This window comes from Oncorhynchus nerka, linkage group LG28, assembly GCF_034236695.1.
Source record: "Oncorhynchus nerka isolate Pitt River linkage group LG28, Oner_Uvic_2.0, whole genome shotgun sequence".
Classification (NCBI taxonomy): Eukaryota; Metazoa; Chordata; class Actinopteri; order Salmoniformes; family Salmonidae; genus Oncorhynchus; species Oncorhynchus nerka.
Genome location: NC_088423.1, coordinates 59,497,415 through 59,511,437, shown reverse-complemented (window position 1 = coordinate 59,511,437; position 14,023 = coordinate 59,497,415). Strand labels below are relative to the sequence as shown.

The 14,023-nt window shown below is 43.3% G+C and overlaps 1 pseudogene; it reads right to left on the bottom strand.

The window, feature by feature from the left end:
- The window catches only part of LOC115113451 (serine/threonine-protein kinase BRSK2-like), a 177,902-nt pseudogene that overhangs the window by 20,393 nt on the left and 143,486 nt on the right, over positions 1 to 14,023 (bottom strand).

Here is a 14,023-nt window from a genome sequence, read left to right as displayed (position 1 = left end):
AATCATACAGGGTAAGCAGAGGAGATTGACTCAAACAAGGATGGATAACTGTGGATGTAGCCGGGGTTATTTCACCCCTGGGGAGGGAGTCTATTCAGGTCGGGATTTCTGAGGTGTTTTATTAAACACATTTCTCTCTGTCTTTCAATCTCTCTCTCTCTCCCTCTCTCGGTCTTTCAATCTCTCCCTCTCTCTCTCTCTCTCCCTCTCTCTCGCTCTGTCTTTCAATCTCTCCCTCTCTCTCTCTCTCTCTCTCCCTCTCTCTCTCTCTCTCTCTCTCTCTCTCTCCCTCTGTCTTTCAATCTCTCTCTCCCTCTCTCTCTCTCTCTCTCTCTCTCTCTCTCTCTCTGTCTTTCAATCTCTCCCTCTCTCTCTCTCCCTCTCTCTCTCTCTGTCTTTCAATCTCTCCCTCTCTCTCTCTCTCTCTCTCTCCCACTCTCTCTCATTTCAATTAAATTCAAAGGGGCTTTATTGGCATGAGAAGCAATGTATATATTGCCGAAAGCATGTACAATAAACAATCACAGATTATTAACATTAGACACCAAAAAGTTGGAAATGTTATATTATTAATTATGTGTAGTGCTGTTAGAATGTGCACATAGAAGAAGTACAAATGGCAAGGGAAAATAAATAAACAGATAAATATAGCTTTCATTTACTCTGGTGTTTGTTTTCCTCTGGTTGCCCTTTTCTTATCGCAGCAACAGGTCACAGATTTTGCTGCGATGAGCGCACACTGCTGGTATTTCACACTATTTTTGGGGTCCATGTAATGTGAGGGAAATAAGTCTCTTATATCATCGCACATTTGGCAGGAGGTTAGGATGTGCAGTTCAGTTCCCACCTCATTTTGTGGGGAGTGGGCACATAGCCTGTCTTCTCTTGAGAGCCAGGTCTGCCTATGGCGGCCTCTTAATAGCAAGGTTATGCTCACCACATGGTCTGTTTTCCTCAGTTTCCTATCAGTCACAGTGGTCACGCTCTCTCTCACTCATATTCACTCTCTTCCTGGCTCATCACGCTCTACATCTCTCTTTTTTTTCCTCTCTCTCTCTCTCTCTCTCTCTCTCTCTCTCTCTCTCTGTCTGTCAATCTCTGTCTCCCTCTTCCTCTACCTCGCCTTTTATCTTTGATGAGGCATCAGAGCTGTCCTTGTGCATAGCTTCAAATGGCTCGTGTGTACAATATGACTAACACAGACACACAGTGGCTGTCGACTAAAACGGCAGACCATTGAAAGGTTTGGTGTAATAGCCAACCGTGTCTGTCGACATGACAACAAGACATGCAAAGCATCAGGGTCTAAAGTCATCATCGATAAATACTTCAAACATGTCAGCTATGCCGTGATTACACACACACACACACACCTCAAAATAAATCAGTGTCGTGTCTCTATTCTACTCCAGAAGAGCTCCAGAAGAGCCTTTTCATTCTTCATTTACAATTAATTCACTTTTCATTCATGTTTTCCTTTTATTTATTCCCCTTCTCTTGTCCATCCTCTGTTGTCAACCCCTCCCTCCCTCACATCACATAGGGCCACTGATGCCAAGCGAAGGTTTGGGGATTTAATTTGCCATAGACGATTTGGCTATTTTGTTGGAAACTAACATTGAAACAGTAAATCACGGTTAAATATGCTGCAGTGTGCGCACACACACACACACACACACACACACACACACACACACACACACACACACACACACACACACACACACACACACACACACACACACACACACACACACACACACACACTAAGCTTCAACCTCAGGGAAGGATTTCATCCATCTGGATTACAAAGTGGTGACAATAATACAAAACGTAAGGCGAGCGAACAAGAACCTAAGAGCTGAGTTGCCTTTCACCGAACTGCAATGGAATCCCCCAGACAGGGTTCTACACAGACAGACATCGATGTCACAGTAGGGACACAGGAGATGAAGTAACGTTACTGCACCACAAACTACATGAAACTGTAACAATGGAGAACGGAAGAAGATTTATGAAGGGAGACGTACTACAAGCCACAGAGTTAAGATGCAGGGGAGTTTCCCTCAGAGGTCTCTCTATGAGCTTGCCATACTGTATTTGGATATGTAGTAAATATTGATAACTGAGTACATATGAGTCAAATTGCAAATGGTTTTATCATTGAAATGTGATACAAAACGAGGCAACGGTGTACTTTAGGACCATGCGGATGCTTCCGAGCTGTCGGGTAGGCTGATTGGAGTGTTTATCCGACTGGATAAAAAAAAAATAATAATAATAATAATAATTATGTCCTCCCCACTGCTAAAACCAAAGTAGCGCCGCTGCATATACATATAGTCATAATGCTTTCAGTCAATCCTATTTTGCGTGTGTAAACTTTGGAAATGTAATGGCTGTTCATTCCTTATTCTGCTGTATGTTGATGGCGGGCAAGGTGAGGCGCTTTTTAATTACAACACATTATTGTACTTGCGTGTGCGATCATACACACCTTGCCAAAACCAGGTAGTCTTTCAACCACATAATTGAAAGAAATCTGTTGTTCGATGCCGATGAAATACAATGCGTGTTTGTGTGTACGTGTGCATTGGTGTGTATGTGTGTGTGTTTACCACTGTATCACTCTAATTAGATAATGGAGATAAAAGACTATTCAGAGGGATGTGACTGCCTTCTTTCCATCCCTATTTGTTCTTCTCTTCTTCGCTCCAGCAAAACGCCCCATCCGCATTTCCACCAATTAATTTATGCTAATCGCTCTCTGTACGGTGCGGTGGGTGGTGGGGGGGATCGGGAAGCGTCTCTAAACTGTGTTCCTGGACACAAGGTCAACCGTGAATAGGCTTTGAAAGGAAGATTGGACCTGACTCACCATGATGTGGTAACCTCACAAATAGACGGGCAGAAGACAAACAAATTCACACATGCATGGGAGCGAACACAGGCACACACACACATACGTTCAGGCACACACACACACACACACACACACACACATACACACACACACACACACACAAACACAATGGGGAAGGAGGCAAAACAGGGAAACAAGGAAGTTGACCTAAAATTGGGATTTGCCCTGGGACGCCGGCACTACAGCATCAAAGGGAAGAGAGGGGCCAAAAGAAGGAGGAGGAGGATAAGATGCTTTTGATGTGCATGGAAGCAGCCGAGGGTGTAGAGAAGACTCCCTCCCTCCATCTCTTCTCTATCTCCTCTCTCCTTCAGTTCAGTCTGGGCCTGATCACATTGGCCTAGTTTACCACAGTATGAAAATAAGGGCTTTATTGTGTGAATTCATTATCAGATAGCCAGGCAGTCAAGTGAACTTCTGGTAAAAGTTTCCCGAAGAATTCTAACGGCAGGAGGTTCGATTCTTTGGGAATGAATTTTATGCAGACAAGAAGGGAGCTTAGTTTTTATTGAAGTTTACTAGACTACCCTCTCAAAGGCTTATAGACTTAAACATGGTGAGAATGTGAATGGGAAAACCCCTCTGAAACTCAACTGTGGCAAAGAGAGACAGACAAAAGTGACAAATACCTTTCTTCTTTGGTGAAGTTAGCGTTTGTGATATCCAAGCTTTTACTGAAAACAGACTTACTACAGACAGACAGAAAGAAAGTAAAGAGACAGACAGAAAGACAGTCACATAAAGGGACTGATTCGAAGCATTCCCTAAAAAGTACAGATTATTGTATAGGTCATGAGTTGGCAACCTCACGTTAGTTGTGTATGCAATACAGAGCTGGCTATTGCTCACAATGACCAATGCACAGGAAGTAATATTAGTCTTGAAAGGAAAAGTTTCACAGAGGAAGAACAATTATTGATCACGACATGACAATGAAAACATGAGAAAAGATTCACACGTGACATGAATATATTAATCAGCAAGTAAAAAGAGGTGAAACAAAGGGGTAAGTCACTTTGAACGGTCATGATAATATATTCTCATTAAAAAAGAGAGAGTTGAAGTCTTAAAGCCTCTGTCCTCGTTGGAAGATTCACCCGCGCAGAAAGTTGTAAACTTTTCTGTCAGTGTCAGGCTGTCATGACACGCCAAGCAGCATAATAATTCAGTGAGTGAGGAGAGGGATTCTACTGGAAGTATACACACAGCAGATTGAACTCATAGAAAGAGATATCCAACAGGGAATCCATAATATGTAGGCACACGACTGCTACGTGTGTCAATCTGGCGTGCGTGTTTGTGTACGTGTTTGTATGGTGTGTATGTGTGCGTTTGTGGTGTGTGTGTGTGTTGTCCATGCATGCACTTGTCTGTTTGTTAAAGAGATTCCCCGGTCATTTTGTATACTTTTTAGCCAGTGAGAGTTGCACTCACAAGCTAGAAGTGGCCCTCAAAATTGCATACTACGTCACATATGTGCCGATGTGTGCACCACGTAATTGCTCTCTCCTTCTCTGCTGTGTCCACTGAGCCGTTGGGCCTGCCTCATTAGATAACGCTGGGCAGGCCTCTTGCTAGCTGCCACTCAAATGTGAGAGGCTAAAGCTCAATGTAGGGAGAATGGCACGGCACAGATTCAAGATAAACAGTCACTTTCAAACTAGGGATTTCATGGCCAATTGAGGTAAGACGGTAATTCTACTCATAGCTTATGCATGTATGAACTACACATTGATAAATCCAGCCCAAAGCGGGAGGCAAAAAAAAAATCTGAGACTGCCCAGGGTGTGTGTGTTCGTGTGAGCATTAGTATGTATGTGTGTTTATGTGTGTTTATGTGTGGGTGTGCTTACACTGATATGTGTTGCATGTACTTGTGCATGTGCGTATGTGTGTCAATATGATACGTGTGAGTGAGTCCATGTACTGTATGTGTGTGTACATCACACCATACCTCTGTCCATGTGTGGCCATGTCGATGGCTCGTCGTACGGGTACAGGAGAGCCCCCCTCTGTGACACTCAGCACCTCCATAGACTTCCTCTCCGGCCTCCTCTTCCCATGGCGGTTCAACATGGGGGAGTCCACGCGCTTCCTGGGCGGGTCAGCTGAACAGGAGTCAGGGGTCAAATGTTAGGGGTCAGGGGAGAAGCAAGTGAAGCAAGAAAGAGAACTAGTTAGCAACAAACCAACTACACGTGTGACAGAACATCTTATCTGAGTTATGTTGTAGCTACTGCAGGTTTTTATTCAAACAAGGCATAGAAGGTTTGGACTAGTCTACTTCTCCTATTGTGTAGGGATGATTTGGACAAGCTTACTACCTATCTCACTGCGCGGGGGGAGGTTCTGGTCCTCCTGACTGGGGTACCTCTCCTTCCGGTCCAGCAGCAGGAAGTAGATCATCTTCTCCTGGTTATCACTGGAGAGACAAGACAGTAAAGTCATCCTGTCAGATGTCCTTGAAGCACCTCAGAGTGGATGACTTCGCTGACACTTCCATTTCTCCCTCCATATCGCTCCATCCCTTTCTCCTTCCCTCTTGTCAGAGAGCAGGTCTTTCATCAGTTTGCTCTCATCTCTGACACAGCCCAGTGAGTGCATTATCTCCCTCCCTCCCTTCCTCCACAGAGAGCAAGTCTTTGGTGCGTTTGTTTTTGTCCCTGAAGCAGCACAGAGTGCACTTCTTTAACCCTTCCATCCTTACAGTCCCCCCTCCTTCACCCTCTTTACCCTCTCCCTCCCTCCCATCCCTCTAATACTCACTCGTCAGAGAGCAGGTCTTTGGTGAGTTTGCCCTTGTCTCTGAAGCAACCCAGAGAGTGCATGCTCTCCAGGACGTCCGGGTCTATCTCTTCAGTGCTCAGGGTTCTGATGGCCACCTTCCTAGGGACAGGCTGCTCCGGCTCAGGCTCGTTCTTCCCAGCTCTGACAGATAGGAAGAATGACAGGAATGACTGACAGATGTGTTTTTTATATATATAAATATATTTTTCACCAGGGAAGACATATTGAGACCTAGGTATTTTACAATGGCATCCAAAGGTTTAATAACCTTTTGTGACTAGGGCGCAGTATTTTCATTTTTTGGGGAAAAAAATGGGATATTTTGTCAGGACAAGATGCTAGAATATGCATATAATTGACAGCTTAGGATAGAAAACACTAAAGTTTCCAAAACTGTAAAAATATTGTCTGTGAGTATAACAGAACTGATGTTGCAGGCGAAAGCCTGAGAAAAATCCAATCCGGAAGTGCCTCATGTTTTGAAAGCGCTGCGTTCCAATGTGTCCCTATTGAGCAGTGAATGGGCTATCAACCAGATTACTCTTTCTCCGTATTCCCGAAGGTGTCTACAGCATTGTGACGTAGTTTTACGCATTTATGTTGAAGAATACCTGTAGGCGGCTACATTGCGCAAGTGGTCACCTGATGGCTCCCAGAGTGACTCTGGCGTAAAATACAGAGGTAGCCATTACTCCAATCGGTCCTACTGAAAAACTAATTGTCCCGATGGATATATTATCGAATAGATATTTGAAAAACATCTTGAGGATTGATTATAAACGTTTGCCATGTTTTTGTCGATATTATGGAGCTAATTTTTAACATTTTTTGTTGTTTTCGTGACTGCAATTTCCGGGCGATTTCTCAGCCAAACGTGAAGAACAAACGGAGCTATTTCGCCTACAAAAAAAAAATACAAAAAAAAATACAAAATAATAATAATATTTTTGGAAAAAAGGAACATTTGCTATCTAACTGGGAGTCTCGTGAGTGAAAACATCCGAAGCTCATCAAAGGTAAACGATTTAATTTGATTGCTTTTCTGATTTCTGTGACCAAGTTACCTGCTGCTAGCAGGACAAAATACTATGCTAGGCTATCGATAACATACACAAATGCTTGTCTAGCTTTGGCTGTAAAGCATATTTTGAAAATCTGAGATGACAGGGTGATTAACAAACGGCTAAGCTGTGTCTCAATATATTCCATTTGTGATTTTCATGAATAGGAATATTTTCTAGTAATATTTATGTCCGTTGCGTTATTCTAATTAGTGTCAGTCGATGATTACACTCCCGCATGCGGGATGGGGAGTCACTAGAAGGTGAGTAGTAGCAGCAGCACTTTGATAAATAACATCACCATAATCAAGAACAGAGAAAAAGGTTGACTAAATTATTTGCTTCTTACTGCTTAGAGAAAAAGGCACTGTCCGTTTCTGTAGAAAAATACATATTTAAATTGTAGTTTCTTAACCAGCTCATCTAGATAGGCAATACAGTGGAGTAGAACACTAACAACGGGAGATTTTCAATTTTACAATGTTAGCAATGACAAAAACTCACTACAAAGTTATCAGAATTGTGAAACTACTTTACCCGTTAACTTCTTGGATAAAGGGGGCGCTCTTTTAATTTTTGGATAAAAAAACGTTCCCGTTTTAAACTAGATATTTTGTCACGAAAAGATGCTCGACTATGCATATAATTGACAGCTTTGGAAAGAAAACACTCTGACGTTTCCAAAACTGCAAAGATATTGTCTGTGAGTGCCACAGAACTGATGCTACAGGCGAAACCAAGATGAAATTTCAAACAGGAAGTGCCCCAGATTTTAAAGGTGCTGTGTTCCTATGTCTCCTTATATGGCTGTGAATGGGCCAGGAATGAGCTTACACTTTCTGTCGTTTCCCCAAGGTGTCTGCAGCATTGTGACATATTTGTAGGTATATCATTGGAAGATTGACCATCTTACACTACATCTACCAGGTGCTCGCTTGGTGTCCTCCGTCGCAATTATTGCGTAATCTCCAGCTGCGTGTATTTTTCCATTTGCTTCCGAGGAGAAACCCAACTGCCACGAATGATTTATCATCGAATAGATATGTGAAAAACACCTTGAGGATGATTCTAAACACCGTTTGCCATGTTTCTGTCGATATTGTGGAGTTCATTTGGAAAAAAGTTCGGCGTTGTAATGACTGAATTTTCGGGGGTTTTTCTTAGCCAAACGTGATGAACAAAACGGAGCTATTTCTCCTACACAAATAATATTTTTGGAAAAAATGAACATTTGCTATCTAACTGAGAGTCTCCTCATTGAAAACACCCAAAGTTCTTCAAAGGTAAATTATTGTATTTGAATGCTTTTCTTGTTTTTGTGAAAAAGTTGCCTGCTGAATGCTAGGCTTAATGCTATGCTAGCTATAAATACTCTTACACAAATGCTTGTGTAGCTATGGTTGAAAAGCATATTTTGAAAACCAAAATATAAATCCATCATGCAACAATTTCAAAGATTTTACTGAGTTACAGTTCATATAAAGGAAATCAGAAAATAAAAAATAAAAATCATTAGGCCATAACCTATGGATTTCCCATGACTGGGAATACAGATATGCCTATGTTGGTCACAGATATACCTTAAAAAACGGATCAGAAAACCAGTCAGTATCTGGTGTGACCACTATTTGGCTTATGCGGCACAATCATCTTGGAGTGGATGAGGATATTGATTGTGGCCTATCACAGTGAAATAATACAATGCTATTGTTTGACACAGTTATGAACTTGAAAATATATTCGTAAACCAATTAGGCACATTTGGGCAGTCTTGATACAACATTTTGAATCAGTCTAAACCGTTGCACATACACTGCTGACATCTAGTGGCCAAAATCTAAATTGTGCCTGGGCTGGAATAATACATTATAGCCTTTCTCTTGCATTGTACCAAGATGATGGTACAACATGATGGTATCTTTTACCAGATCTAATGTGTTATATTCGCCAACATTAATTCAACATTTCCACAAACTTCAATGTGTTTCCTTTCATGAATATGCATATCCTTGCTTCAGGTCCTGAGCTACAAGCAGTTAGATTTGGGTATGTCATTTTCGGCGAAAATTGAAAAAAAGGGGCAGATCCTTAAGCCTGCATTGTTAAGGTCAAGCCATTTAGGAGGAGAACAGAGTTCCATTAAAACTAAGAACATGATGGTATTTATGTATTTATGTTCAGGTGGTGTGTAGGGCAACTACTAGAACCTCTCACATCTGTCCTAATGGACCTACCTTCTCTTACTATAAATGCTGTGGAATGTTTTACTTCAGATTCCATTAATTCCAATTCACTAATTTAGCCTACGTAAGTGCAATACTTTTATCTACTGACCCTTTGTTTGAATATTTGCTATATTTTGTCAATTTAATTTAATTTCACAGGTAAAAGTGCATATATCTATTATATGCACAAAACAGCCAGCATGTACACACACACAAACAAACACACACACACACCCACATAGAAAGGAGCTCTACTCACATGTACCAGTTGTGCTTCTGGATCTGCTCTAACTGCAGAGACACACAGGAAGAGGAAAAAATATTGTGTTAATGACACAGCATGTGGAACAAGTGCTGCGAAAGACAGACAGACAGACAAGTGAACACAGAAACATGCCTTATCCGTTCTTACTGTATGCATTATGACACACTTAAGGCATCTAGTAACAACCCTGTCTTTATCTACTGTAGTGACAAAAAAATATAAAACACTATATGTACAAAAGTATCTGGACACTATTTCAGCCACACCCATTGCTGACAGGTGTATAAAATAGAGCACAATGCCATGCAATCGCCATAGACAAACATTGGCAGTAGAATGACCTTACTGAAGAGCTCAGTGACTTTCAACGTGGCACCGTCAATGGAGGCCACCTTTCCAACAAGTCAGTTTGTCAAAATTATGCCCTGCTAGAGCTGCCCCGGTCAACTATAAGTGCTGTTATTGTAAAGTGGAAATGTCTAGGAGCAACAATAGCTCATCCGCAAGGTGGTAGGCCACACAAGCTCACAGAACGGGACAGCCGAGTGCTGAAGCACATAGCGCGTAAAAATCTTCTGTCCTCGATTGCAACACTTATTACCAAGTTCCAAACTGCCTCTGGAAGCAACGTCAGCATAAGAACTGTTCATCTGGAGCTTCATGAAATGGGTTTGCATGGCCGAGCAGCCGCACGCACACAAGCCTAAGATCCCCATGAACAATGCCAAGCGTTGGTTGGGGTGGTATACAGCTCATACTGGACTCTGGAGAAGTGGAAATGCTTTCTCTGGAGTGATGAATCACGCTTCACCATCTGGCAGTCCGACAAACAAATCTGGGTTTGGGGGATGCCAGGGGAAGGTTACCTGCCCAAATGTGCCAACTGTAAAGTTTGGTGGATGAGGAATAATGGTCTGGGGCTAGGCCCCTTAGTTCCAGTGAAGGAAAATATTAACGCTACAGCATACAATTATATTCTAGATGATTCTGTGCTTCCAACTTTGTGCCAACAGTTTGGGGAAGGCCCTTTCCTGTTTCAGCATGACAATGCCCCTGTGCACAAAGCGAGGTCCATACAGAAATGGTTTGTCGAGATTGGTGTGGAAGAACTTGACTGGCCTGCACAGAGCCCTAACCTCTACCCCATCGAACACCTTTGTGATGAATTGGAATGCCGACAGCGTGCCAGGCCTAATCGCCCGACATCAGTGCCCAACCTCGCTAATACTCTTGTCGCCGAATGGAAGCAAGTCCCCGCAGCAATGTTGCAACATCTAGTGGAAAGCATTCCAAGAAGAGTGGAGGCTGCTGTAGCAGAAAAGGGGGGACCAAGTCCATATTAATGCCCATGATTTTGGAATGAGATGTTCGACATGCAAGGGGTCCACGTACTTCTGGTCATGTAGTGTATATTAATTCATATTTCTATGGGGCTTCCACTTCAATACATTAAAAAAATAAACATTATTATAGCATTAATATGAATATTATTTTTGAGTAGATTAAGCAGAAAGAAAACCAGCTTAAAACATTGGGCAACTGGGAAACTGGGAAATAACCATCTCCTTGACAGAAAACTCCAACGTGAGTGAGAGTAATCTAGTTAACTATTGGAGGTGTAATGAACACGATGGGAGACGGAGAGCTGGTTTCAAGCACAGGGCGCAGCAGGTTTTTTTTTTAAAGGACCACAGGAGGAGGCAGGTCCAGGGGCAGGCAGAAAGTTGTCCAAAAAGGCAACAGTACAGGCAAGGAAAAGGCTAGTAACGTCGTCCGGGAGATCAGGCAATAGGTTGATAACAGGAATTCCGATAGGCTAAAGTACAGGCAGGGAATAGACAAATGGCGTCGGTAGTGAAGCAGGCCAAAACTATCGTACACGGGAGGATGACATTACAGGACACCCAGCGCTCCGAATAGACATGTGTCACAAAACAAACAACCTCTCACAATGATGGGGTGCAATAACTGAACCATATAGTGTGTGATAATAACATACAGGTGTGTGAACAGGTGATCAGAATTCAGGTGATTGGGATCTGGAAAGTGAGCTGCGTTCAGGGGATCTACGTGTTTGAAAGTGTGAGCTGGATGCAGACGTTACAGCAGGAGGTCACGCTGTAGCTGTGGGACGGTTTGAAGTGCTGACTGTCTGTGTCTCAGATGGCTGAACCAAACAGCCAATGGGATTGCTGTCTAGAGCAGGCGTGGGCAAACATCTTGGCTCGAGGGCCACATCGGGATTTTGAAATTCGCCGGAGGGACGCATTTTTTGGGGGGACCAATTGCTTGTTCAAAACTACTTGCAGGGGACTCCCGAGTGGGGCAGCGGTCTAAGGCACTGTATCGCAGTGCTTGAGGCGTCACTACAGACCCGGGTTTGATCCCAGGCTGTGTCACAGCTGGCCATGACTGGGAGACCCATGAGGCGGCACACAATTGGCCCAGCGTCGTCTGGGTTAGGAGAGGGTTTGGCAGGCCGAAATGTCCTTGTCCCATCGCGCTCTAGCAACTCCTGTGGTGTGCCGCGCGCATGCATGCTGACACAGTTGCCAGGTGTACGGTGTTTCCTCTAACCCAGCCTTCCGGGTTAAGCGGGCATTGTGCCAAGAAGCAGTGCGGCTTGGCTGGGTCGTGTTTCAACCTGCTCTCGACCTTCACCTCTCCTGAGTCCGTACGGGAGTTGCAGCGACGGGACAAAACTATAACTACCAATAGGATTCCACGAAATTGGGGAGAAAAAAAGTGTAAAATATATATATATATATATATAATCTTGGACGAAAAAGAATGTTCAATTGAAACTATATATATATATATTTTATTTTTTATATATATCCAGGCCGCGGGCCGTACTTTGCCTGCCCCTTAGTCTAGAACCAGAGTGGAGGTTTCCCGGACCTGATTAAGCCTACTCCTGAACAAAAGAAAATGCTAACTGTAGAAACGCAATTAAAAGTGATCTTCAGTCAAGGAATAGTCTTAATCTGAGCATGAGAAACTGCCCCAGAGTGTCTTTAGTCAAAATCAGGGGAAGATGGCTCCCTTTCTCTGCAGTGATAAGTAATTTCTGCTTTACTAGTACTGTGAGTGAGAGCTTTAAACCGTGGTAGTCAATATTTTGTGGTAATAAAGTGAGATGGAATTGTTTGTTACATATCTGCTAGTCCCGTTTGAAGTTTCCCCCTGTATTGATTGAGAACCAATGTATATTTCACCTGAAAGTGAACAAATGTAGTATTAAGTGCATCTTTAAGCTGAAACAAGGATGTTGTGAACATACACCTGATCCTAGGCCTGATCTTAGTGGTAGATTTGGTGGGACATACCCACCTCTTAGGGGTGTAAACTGATCAGATACTAAGGTAATTGTCTACCTGAAATAAGGGGGTTATGAACATACATCTGATCCTAGAGCTGATCTTAGAGGAATGTACCGTGAGTCTCTTAGTGGCATCCACCTCGATCATGCCCCGAAGAAGATTCTGACAGTCTGGGGGGATGAAGTGGGGCATGTGGAAGACACCCAACTTCACCTTCTCCAGCAGGTTTCTCAGGTTGTCATCGTCAAATGGCAGGGCACCCTGGAATGATAAGATTCTATTCATAAATCCAGCCAACCAAATGGATATGCTGCATTCAAATCATCATGGATAACACAAAAACAGTTCATACATTTATTTCCACTGTGGTCCCCTGAACAACACACAGAGGAGCATTAATACCAGAATGATGCTCAAGTTCCTCTATGGATATTCTTAGGGTTGGTCTACAGGACCCTCTTAAAGCCTAATCCTGGACGAAAAAGAATGTTCAACGGAGATTTCCATTTCCCAATTGAAACTGTTTCCTAGTCCAAGACTAGGCTTAATATGTGTCTGGGAAACAGGCCATACAGTATGTGATGTCACTCAGTAAGTCGGAATTGGAAATCTAGAGTCATGCCAAAGTAGAAAACTTAAAGACTGCCAGGTGAGACTGTACTGCATACATCTGACACGGATAAACAACTGTAACGATGTGCGCTGAGAGTCGGGAAGCAAGTTCAGGGTAGTGAGTATTTAAATAAATACATAAATACAAAACAAGAAACACAAAAAACCGACAGACATGAAACTGAAACAATGAAGCCTGGGGAAGGAACCAAAAAGAGTGACATATATAGGGCAGGTAATCAAGGAGTTGATGGAGTCCGGATGACTGTCATTATGCGCTTACGCGCGTAACGATGGTGGCAAGTGTGCTCCATAACGAGCAGCCTGGTGACCTAGAGGTCGGAGAGGGAGCAGGACGCCAACCAAGATGACGATCCCGGGGATCAGGAGCGGACGGTCACCTCTGCAAAGGCGCAGAAACCTGATGAATGGCAGCCTGTCGAGCCAGCTGAGGCACGGCAGCCTGTCGAGCCAGCTGAGGCATGGCAGCCTGTCGAGCCAGCTGCCAGCTGAGGAATGGAAACGCGTCGAGTCAGCTATGGCAGGGGAACCGTTCGAACATACTGGCCGAGGCCTCCCAGGTAGCTCCGGTTCTGACTCCCGGACCCGACATCACCTCCAACACAAAAAAAAATCCCTTTGGTGAGGCGTTATTCTGTAAAAATGTGCGCTGAGAGTCAGGAAGCAAGTTCAGGGAGTGAGTGTTTTAATAAATAAATAAAAACACAATACAAATCAAGAAACACAAAAAACAGACATGAAACTGAAACAATGACGCCTGGTGGAGGAACGAAAAGGAGCGACATATACTCAGCAAAAAAAGAAAC